The sequence below is a fragment of the Phoca vitulina genome, unplaced genomic scaffold, assembly GCF_004348235.1.
Source record: "Phoca vitulina isolate PV1807 unplaced genomic scaffold, GSC_HSeal_1.0 scaffold11, whole genome shotgun sequence".
Classification (NCBI taxonomy): Eukaryota; Metazoa; Chordata; class Mammalia; order Carnivora; family Phocidae; genus Phoca; species Phoca vitulina.
The window spans coordinates 30644979-30654492 of NW_022589714.1; the positions used below are offsets into that span (position 1 = coordinate 30644979).

General features: G+C 39.5%; 1 pseudogene; it reads left to right on the forward strand.

Annotated features, from left to right (window-relative positions):
• The first annotated feature begins 6465 nt into the window (after positions 1-6465).
• Positions 6466-9133, forward strand: LOC116635782 (annotated as a pseudogene).
• Positions 9134-9514: the final 381 nt, after the last annotated feature.

The window sequence follows — 9514 nt, forward strand, 5'->3', positions numbered from 1 at the left end:
TATTTGAGTAAAGCTTTTCATCCAAGTGTGCAACCTAAATGGAAAAACTTAAAGCCAAATAAAAACATACTAAAAAATAAAGATGCTGTCAAATTTTAGATCCAAATAAATTATGAAATAGGATTCTAAATTCAGATATGATGTCAGTGTACAGAGATAGTATGACAAAGGTTACAGAAAGAACTATAATCAACTGAAGAAAATAGTCATTATTTTAAGCCTATATGAACGAAATTACCAGCACTCCCTCATTCTCCTTCTAACTGGATGGATTCTGTAGTTTCTTGTACATTTTTCTTGCAGTATCTAAAGTTCTCTGATGACCAAAGCATGTAACACATGTGGTCTGTTCTGTCTTGTCCTCCAGGCTCCACCAGTGGTCCAATAGTGACAATACTAAGAAAATTCCCTCCATCCTTCATGGCTCTCTCCAGTCCTTCCTCACTTCTCACGCTAGGAGTCGAACTTACATTAACTATATGATATGCTCTTCCTCTTGTCATTACTAATATCAGTTTAGTCACTTCTAAGGATATTTTGCTGTCCTTCCAAGAGAGAAAAAAAAAAAAAAAAACTTTTCCAAAAGCATTTCAACACTTCTGTAAGACCTCAGGCAAAAACATGTTCCCATTTTGCTTGTCTGCACCTGGAGCCACTAGACAGCTCTCCCCTATTTTTCTTCCCACTCTACCATCTTCACCACTTTATATGACGCTCTGTCACACATCCACCTATTCATTTAACAAGGATTTTTCAGTGTACACTGGACTCCGTCACTGTGCTCAGTTCTGGAAATTTCAGTCCTCCTGGAGCTCCCTTTCTAGTGAGGGAGTAGACATAGATCAAATTATCACCGAATGCATAATTATAAACTCTGGTAAGCATTGTGAAGAAACATTCCAAAAAGCTAATAGAGCATATAATGAAGATAATGATCTATTTTGGCAGGGCAGAAGGCATGTTCCAGGGAAGGCTTTCCTAAGCAAGTAACATTCCACTTGCTTCTCTAAGCAAGTAACATTCATGCTGATATCCAAAGGAGTTTTCTAGGCAAAAAGGAGTGTGCCAGGCAGAAGGAAAAGGTTGTGACAATTCATGATATGTTCAGTGAATGAAAGAATTTTGGTATACTGGAGTTACATAAATTTGGAAGGTTAGAGGGTGCCTAAATTCTACAAAATTCTGGCCAGGATGTGTAGGCACAAAGCCATTCACCACCCTCCCCACTTTCTATAGTATCTCGTTTCTGGAGCTGTCCCTTGTAACATGTCCCAGTGTTCTCCCTTCCAAGAGTCCCACCTAGGAGGCTTTACAGAAGTAGAACCTCCAAGGTCCCAGCCAGACAACATGGTGACCACAAAATGAACTTACTTCTGGTAGAGTACATTGTATGCAACTTTATAGATTAGGAAGTGTAATCAGTGAGGATCGTAGCAGCAAAGGATGGTACAGTACACCAGGCTGGCAAGAATCAAGAGCTGCTTTCATGTGCAGTTCAGGAGAGAGATGGGAAAAGAGCAGTTTCAGGAATCTGAATGGATAAACTGTATGGAGAGGGCACCTGACAAAAGATATTACCTTTGATAAAGGTATCCTGTATCCTGGGGGAAGAAGGTGTCCAACCTCTCTCCTCCCACCCTCCAATCTCTTGCCACAGCTGAAACCCCACCAAAGCCACACACATGGGTCATCATCCCAAAACACAGAACAGAATGGAGAATGGAGGATAGGCAAACCAGGTGACCTAGTCGGGGTGGGTTAAAGCATAGTGCCCCATTTTAAATCTTAGGTGAGCCACTTAGAAAGTGTGTGATCTCAGGAATACTAACCCATCTCCAGGTGCCTCAATTTCCTCATCTTTAAAATGGAAATGATGACAGTTACACATTGGTTTGCTTCAAGGGTTCATAAAGTGTTCATCCTAGTGCCTGACATGTGATCAGTGCCTCTAAGTGTTCTTAATATTCTCCTTTATAGAAGAAACTGAAGTTCAGACAAGGCAAGTGACTTACTCAAGCTCCCATTGTCAGAAGGAAAACAATCAAAGCCAGAATCCAAGCCTCTTATCTCTGCCTTAACCTGTCTCTTTCACTCTCTTCTCCAGAACTGATAACATAGCTACCAAACTGACTAAAATATAACTCAGTAAGCATATTCTGAATCTTGTCTCTGTCCATTTTTGTAATATTCACATCTCCCCCCCATACTTTATTGAGATACAATTGACATATAACATTGTGTAACTTTAAGGCACAAAATGTATCAATTTGATGCCCTTATTCACTGCAGTGTGATTACCACTGTAGTTTTAAGTAACACCTCTATCACATCACATAATTACCACTTCTTTTTTATGGTGAGAACATTTAAGATCTACTCTCTTACCAACTTCCAAGCACACTTCTTAAAAATTTATTAACAGAGGGCAGGGAAATATTTCTCATATTCTCTATAACTTAATGTAAATAGGAACCTGCACCTTCCAGACAGCTTATAATTGTAGATCCTATCACAGTAAACATGAGGTTGGCAATAACAGGGCCTTTTTGGACTTCTCAATTGAAACTCCTAGATGCGTAATCAATTTAGGAGCCTCCGTGGTGTTCTCATTTACTCAGAGAAGAACTGAGGTAATTATGCATCATATTTCACTAATTGAAAAGCCTCAAAAGAATTAAAACTTCAAATAGTTGGAGTGGGTGGAAACAACCATCCTCCCAGTCTTAAGAAAAATTCTCCAAGAAGTTCCTGATCTGAGACAAGTATCCACAAAACATCCACTGGGAAGCCCCCTGTGTGGAGTGCCCTGGGAACCCCCGGACTGTGCACTCCTCAATTCTACCACAAGGCCAGGGTACTTATGCATGGGGTATAAGAGATGACAACAAAAATTATATGTCAACAAATTAAGCAACCTAGAATAAATGGGAAAATTTCTAGAAACACAATCTCTCAAAAGTGAATCAGGAAGAAATAGAAAATCTAAACCGACCAAGTACTAGTAACAGAATTAAATGGGATTCACAGGTGAATCCTACCAAACATTTAAAGAAGAATTAATACCTAGTCTCCTTAAACTATTCCAAAAAAAAAACCAGAAGAGGAAGTAAAACTTTCAAATTCATTTGAAAAGGTCAGCATTATCCTGATATTAAACCCAAAGACACTACAAAAAAAGAAAACTACAGGCCAATATCTCTGATGAACATAGATGCAAAAGTCCTCAATAAAATATCAGCAAACTGCATTCAACAATACATTAAAATGATCATTCACCATGATCAAGTGGAATTTATTTCAGGGAAGCAAGGATGGTTTAATATTCACAAATCAATCAACGTGATACACCACATTAACAAAACAAAAAACAAAATCACCTCAATAGATGCAAAAAAAAAAAAAGCATTTGACAAAATTCAACATTTTTTCATAAAAGTTCAATGAAGAGTGTTTAAAGGGAACACACCTCAACATAATAAGGATGACATGTGAAAGACCCATAACTAACATCAAACTCAACTGTGAAAAAAATGGGAATTTTTCCTCTAAGATCAGGAACAAGATGAGGATGTTCACTGTCACCGCTTTCTTTCTGCATAGTACTGGAAGTTCTACCTATAACAACCAGACAAGAAAAAGAAACAAGAGGCATCCATATTGGTAAGGAAGAAGTAAAACTGTCACTATTTGCAGATGACATGATACTATTTATAGAAAACCCTAAATGTTTTACCAGAAAACCATTAAATGTGATAAATGAATTCAGTAAGTTCACAGGATACAAAATTAATATGCAGAAGTCTTTTGCATTTCTTTTTTTAAACTTTATTTTATTTAAATTCAATTAACATATAATGTATTATTAGTTTCAGAGGTAGTATTCAGTGATTCATCAGTTATATAACACCCAGTGCTCATTGCATCACGTGCCCTCAATACCCATGAACCAGTTACCCCATCCCCCCACCCTTCTCCACTCCAGCAACCCTCAGTTTGTTTCCTATGATTAAGAGTCTCTTATGGTTTGTCTCCCTCTCTGATTACGTCTTATTTTATTTTTCCCTTCCTTCATCTATGTTCCTCTGTTTTGTTTCTTAAATTCCACATATGAGTGAAATCATATGATAATTGCCTATGATTGATTTATTTCACTTAGCATAATACCCTCTAGTTCTTTCCATGTCATTACAAATGGCAAGATTTCATTTTTTTTTGATGCCTGAGTAATCTTCCATTTTATATATATATACCACATCTTCTCTATCCATTCTAAACAGATCTTTTTTTAATTTAAATTCAATTAGCCAACTTATAGTACATCATTAGTTTCAGATGTAGTGCTCAATAATTTATTAGTTTCATGTAACACCCAGTGCTCATCACATCACGTGCCCTCCTTAATGCTCATCACCCTATCCCCAAACCCACCTCACCTCCAGCAACCCTCAGTTTGTTTCCTATAGTTAAGAGTCTCTCACTTCTCCAAAGAAGACATACAAATGGCTAACAGACACATGAAAAATGCTCAACATCACTAGCCATCAGGGAAATACAAATCAAAACCACAATGAGATACTACCTCACACCTGTCAAAATGGCTAAAATTAACAACACAGGTAATAACATGTTGAGGATTCAGAGAAAGGGGAACCCTCTTACACTGTTGGTGGGAATGCAAGCTGGTACAGACACTTTGGGAAACAGTATGGAGGTTCCTCAAGAAGTTAAAAATAGAGCTACCCTATGACCCAGCAATTGCACTACTGAGTATTTACCCCAAAGATACAGATGTAGGGAAAAGAAGGGGCACATCTTCCCCAATGTTCATAGCAGCAATGTCCACAATAGTCAAACTGTGGAAGGAGTCAAGATGTCCTTCAACAGATGAATGGATAAAGAAGATGTGGTCCATATATACAATGGAATATTATTCAGTCATCAGAAAGGATGAATACCCACCATGTGCATCGACATGGATGGAACTGGAGGGGATTATGCTAAGTGAAGTAAGTCAAGCAGAGAAAGACAATTATCATATGGTTTCACTCATAGGTGGGACATAAGCAATAGCACGGGGAGGACCATAGGGGAAGGGAGGGAAATCTGAAGGGGAAGAAATCAGAGAGGGAGATGCACCATGAGAGACTACGGACACTGGGAAACAAACTGAGGGTTTCAGAGGGAAGGGGGGTGGGGGGATGGGTGATGGGTATTAAGGAGGGCATGTGTTGTGATGAGCACTGGGTGTTATACACAACTAATGAATCACTGAGCACTACATCAAAAACTAATAATGTACTATACAGTGGCTAAATGAACATAATAAAAAATTTTTTTTTATTTAAAAAAAAGAGTCTCTCATGGTTTTTCTCCCTCTCTGATGACTTCCCCTCCCATTCTGTTTTCCCTCCTTCCCCTAAGGTTCTCTGCCCTTTTCTCATTTTCCACATATGAGTGAAACCATATAATTGTCTTTCTCTGATTGACTTATTTCATCCAGCATTTCTATACACTAATAACAAAGTAGAAGAAAGAGAAATTAAGACAACAACTCCATTTATAATTGCACTAAAAAGAATAAAATGCCTAGGAATAAATTTAACTAAGGAATCTGCACTCTGAAAACTATGAAACACTGGTGAAGGAAATGGAAGGTGATGCAAACAGATGGAAAGATTTTCCATGCTCATGGATTAGAAGAACCAATATTTTAAAATGTCTGTACTAAAAGCCCAAATGTCCACTAACTGATAAATGAAGAAGATATAGCATACACACACACACACACACACACACACACACACACACTGGAATATTACTCCGCCATCAAAAAGAATGAAATCTTGCCATTTGCAACAACGTGGATGGAGCTAAAGAGTATCATGCTCAGTGAAATACATCGGTCAGAGAAAGACAAATACCATTTGATATCATTCATATGTGGAATTTAAGAAACAAAACAGATGAACATAGAGGGGAGAAAGAGAGGCAAATCAGGAAACAGACTCTCAGCTATAGAGAAAAAACCAATAGGTGATGTGTATTAAGGAGGGTGCTTGTGATGAACACTAGGTGTTGTTTGTATGTGATGAATCATTAAATTCAACACCTGAAACTAATATTACACTGTATGTTAACTAACTAGGATTTAAATAAAAACTTGAAAAAAAATAAAATAAAATGTCCATACTACCCAAGGTCATCTACAGATTCAATGCAGTCCCTATCAAAATACCAATAGCATTTTTCACAGAACTAGAACAAGTAATCCTAAAATTTATATGGAGCCACAAAGATCCCAAATAACCAAAGCAATCTTAAGAAAGGAAAACAGAGTTAAAGACATCACAATCCCAGATTTCAGGATATTCTACAAAGCTATAGCAATCACTGGGTGATGGCCCTTGGTCCCAGCGGCAGCTGGGTTGCAGGTCAACTGGGGCAGGTTCCCCCTGCCTCTCCCCCATGGAGGAGGCAGTGCCCAAGGCTGCAGCCCCTGATGCTCTCACCTCCATCTCTATGGCAATGGTAATGAAGGCCAACGAAGACCCTGGCCCTGCAGCTCAAGAAGCAGTGGCCAGTGCAGCCTGTGTGGGTGTGTAAGCGGAGGTGACCAGGGCCAGATCGTGGAGCAGAAGTCACATGGCTGGCCTCCAACTGGGGCTGGAGCGACTCTGCCAGGGTTTGAAACTTTAAATGAGAATAAAGAGTATTATTTACAAGGAAATGAGAGTGAATAAGTCATCTCTCACTGCTTCCAATCTTTTTTTCACGAGAGACTGTATTAAACTTATGTATTTGAGGATTGCATGATCCTGCTTCCAGCACCAGAGGTTTCTCTGTTTTGTGATCAGTGTGACTCACAAGAACTTCTTTAGTAACAAACAAAAGGACCCAGGGGTGTGGAAAATATGACTTTTACATTGGTCTGGGATTGGCTATAAGCTCCAGCATTTTCATTGGCGGGAGTTTTATTTTGGGGAAAAAAAAAAAAAAGAGGGTCTTCTGTGACTTGCCAGAAAAGGCTCCATGAGAACAGGTCAAGGTGGCCATGCATATCTTAAACAATAGGTGTTATCTGAAAACAATGGATCATGGATCACTACTTCAAAAACTAATGATGTACTGTATGGTGACTAACATAACATAATAAAATTAAATTTAAAAAAAAAGAATGGTTGTGGTGGACTGAATTGCTATCAATGGGAGCAGATGAGGCAGCCAACTTTGCTGCATATGCCTTTGCACCAACCACCCTAGTGACTCCGTTAGAAGCTCTCAGCGTCCTAGTAAGTGCCATTCTTTCATCATACTTGCTGAATGACTCAGTCTTCATGGGAAAAATTGGATGTTTGCTAAGTATTCTAGGATCTACAGTTACGGTCATTCATGCTCCAAAAGAAGAGGAGATAGAGACTTTAAGTGAAATGTCTCACAAGCTGGGCGATCCAAGTTTTGTGATCATTATGTCATTGATCTTAATCTTCATTGTGGGACCTCACCATGGACAGACAAACATTCTTGTGTACATAACAATCTGCTCTGTAATCGGAGTGTTTTCAGCCTCCTGTGTTAAGGGCCTGGACATTGCTATCAAAGAGCTGTTTGCTGGAAAGACTGTGCTGTGACATCCCCTGGCCTGGATGCTGCTGCTGAGCCTTATAGTCTGTGTGAGCACACAGATTAATTATCTAAATTACCCTGGATATAGTCAACCCTTCCATTGTGACTCCCAATATATTATGTATTCTTCACAACATTGGTTTTAACTTGTTCAGCTATTCTTTTGAAGGAGTGGCAAGATATGTCTGTTGAGGATGTCATTGGTACTTTGAGTGGCTGCTTTACAATCATTGTGGGAATATTCTTGTTGCATGCCTTGCATGCCAAAGAAAACCATCAACAAAATGAAAATACAACCTACTGAATGGGGGAAGATATTTGCAAATGATATATCCAAAGGAGTTAACCTCCAAAATACATAAAGAACTTATACAACTCAGCACCAAAAAAGCAAATAAAATGGGCAGAAGACCTGAATAGACATTTTTCCAAAGAAGACATCCAGATGGCCAACAGACACATGAAAAGATGCTCAACACCATTCATCATCAGGAAAATGCAAATCAAAACCACAATGAGATATCACCTTATACCAGTCAGAATGACTAATATCAAAAAGACAATAAATAACCAGTGTTGGCATGAATGTGGAGAAAAAGGAACTCTTGTACACTATTGATGGGAATGTAAATTGATGCAATCACTGTGGAAAGCAGTATGAAGATTTCTCAGAAAATTAAAAATGGAGAAGATCCAGTCCAAGATGGCAATGTAGGAAGACTCTGAATTCACCTCCACAGACATACCAAATCTATCTCTAATTATAAAGCAATTCCTCCTTAAGAAAAACTGAGGGCTGGGGCACCTGGGTGGCTCAGTCATTAAGCATCTGCCTTTGGCTCAGGTCATGATCCCAAGATCCTGGGATCGAGCCCCACATTGGGCTCCCTGCTCCACGGGAAGCCCACTTCTCCCTCTCCCACTCCCCCTGCTTGTGTTCCCTCTCTCAGTGTCTCTCTCTCCCTGTCAAATAAATAAATAAAATCGAAAGAAAAGAAAGAAAAGAAAGAAAAAAAGAAAGAAAGAGAGAAAGAGAGAAAGAGAGAAAGAGAGAAAGAGAGAAAGAGAGAAAGAGAGAAAGAAAGAAAGAAAGAAAGAAAGAAAGAAAGAAAGAAAGAAAGAAAGAAAGAAAGAAAGAAAGAAAGAAAGAAAGAAAGAAAGAAAGAAAGAAAAACAGGGCTGACTGAACAGCTTCTGTACAATAAAAGATAGAGGGAATGGGAAGAGAGAGGAAAGCACAGTAGCAAAGGGAACCCCTACCTCAGTGCTGCAAACTGTAGAGGGAAGGGAGAGTACAGAGGGACCAAGAGTAGATTCATCATTTCATGGAAAACAAATAGCCACAGTTTCAAAGATCAACTATTACATAAAAGATTCAGCCTTAGAACCCTGACAAACTGCAGGGGAGCTGCTAGAACTTTCTCTGTGTTAGAGGGGATGTTGAATGCTATGGCTTACACTCCCTGTCCACCTCTAGAGTGCAGATGGGAGCACTGTCTGGATGTCATAGCCAGCCTGCCACATCAGGGACACTGGGTCCCTAGTCCACACCAGCCCCAGATGCTCTGGGACACAGAAAAATAGCTATGGTTTAAAATAGCAACTAGTATATAAAATAGCAACCCTAGAACTCTGCCAAATGGAGCCATTGGAACTTGTCACAGTTTACACTTCCTCTCCGCCTTGATAACATGAATGGGCATACTGTCCAGGTGCCCTAACTGGCTTGCCACCTCACACCACACCAACTCCAACCATCCCACCAAGGTAGCTCCTGGTACACAACAGGACACCCCTGGTCAGTGCTCACTACAGCTCCAGCTGTCACGCAAAGATGACACAGATGCAGAGAACCCTGGAACACTCCAGGCCTGCACCACTCTGGCTTCAT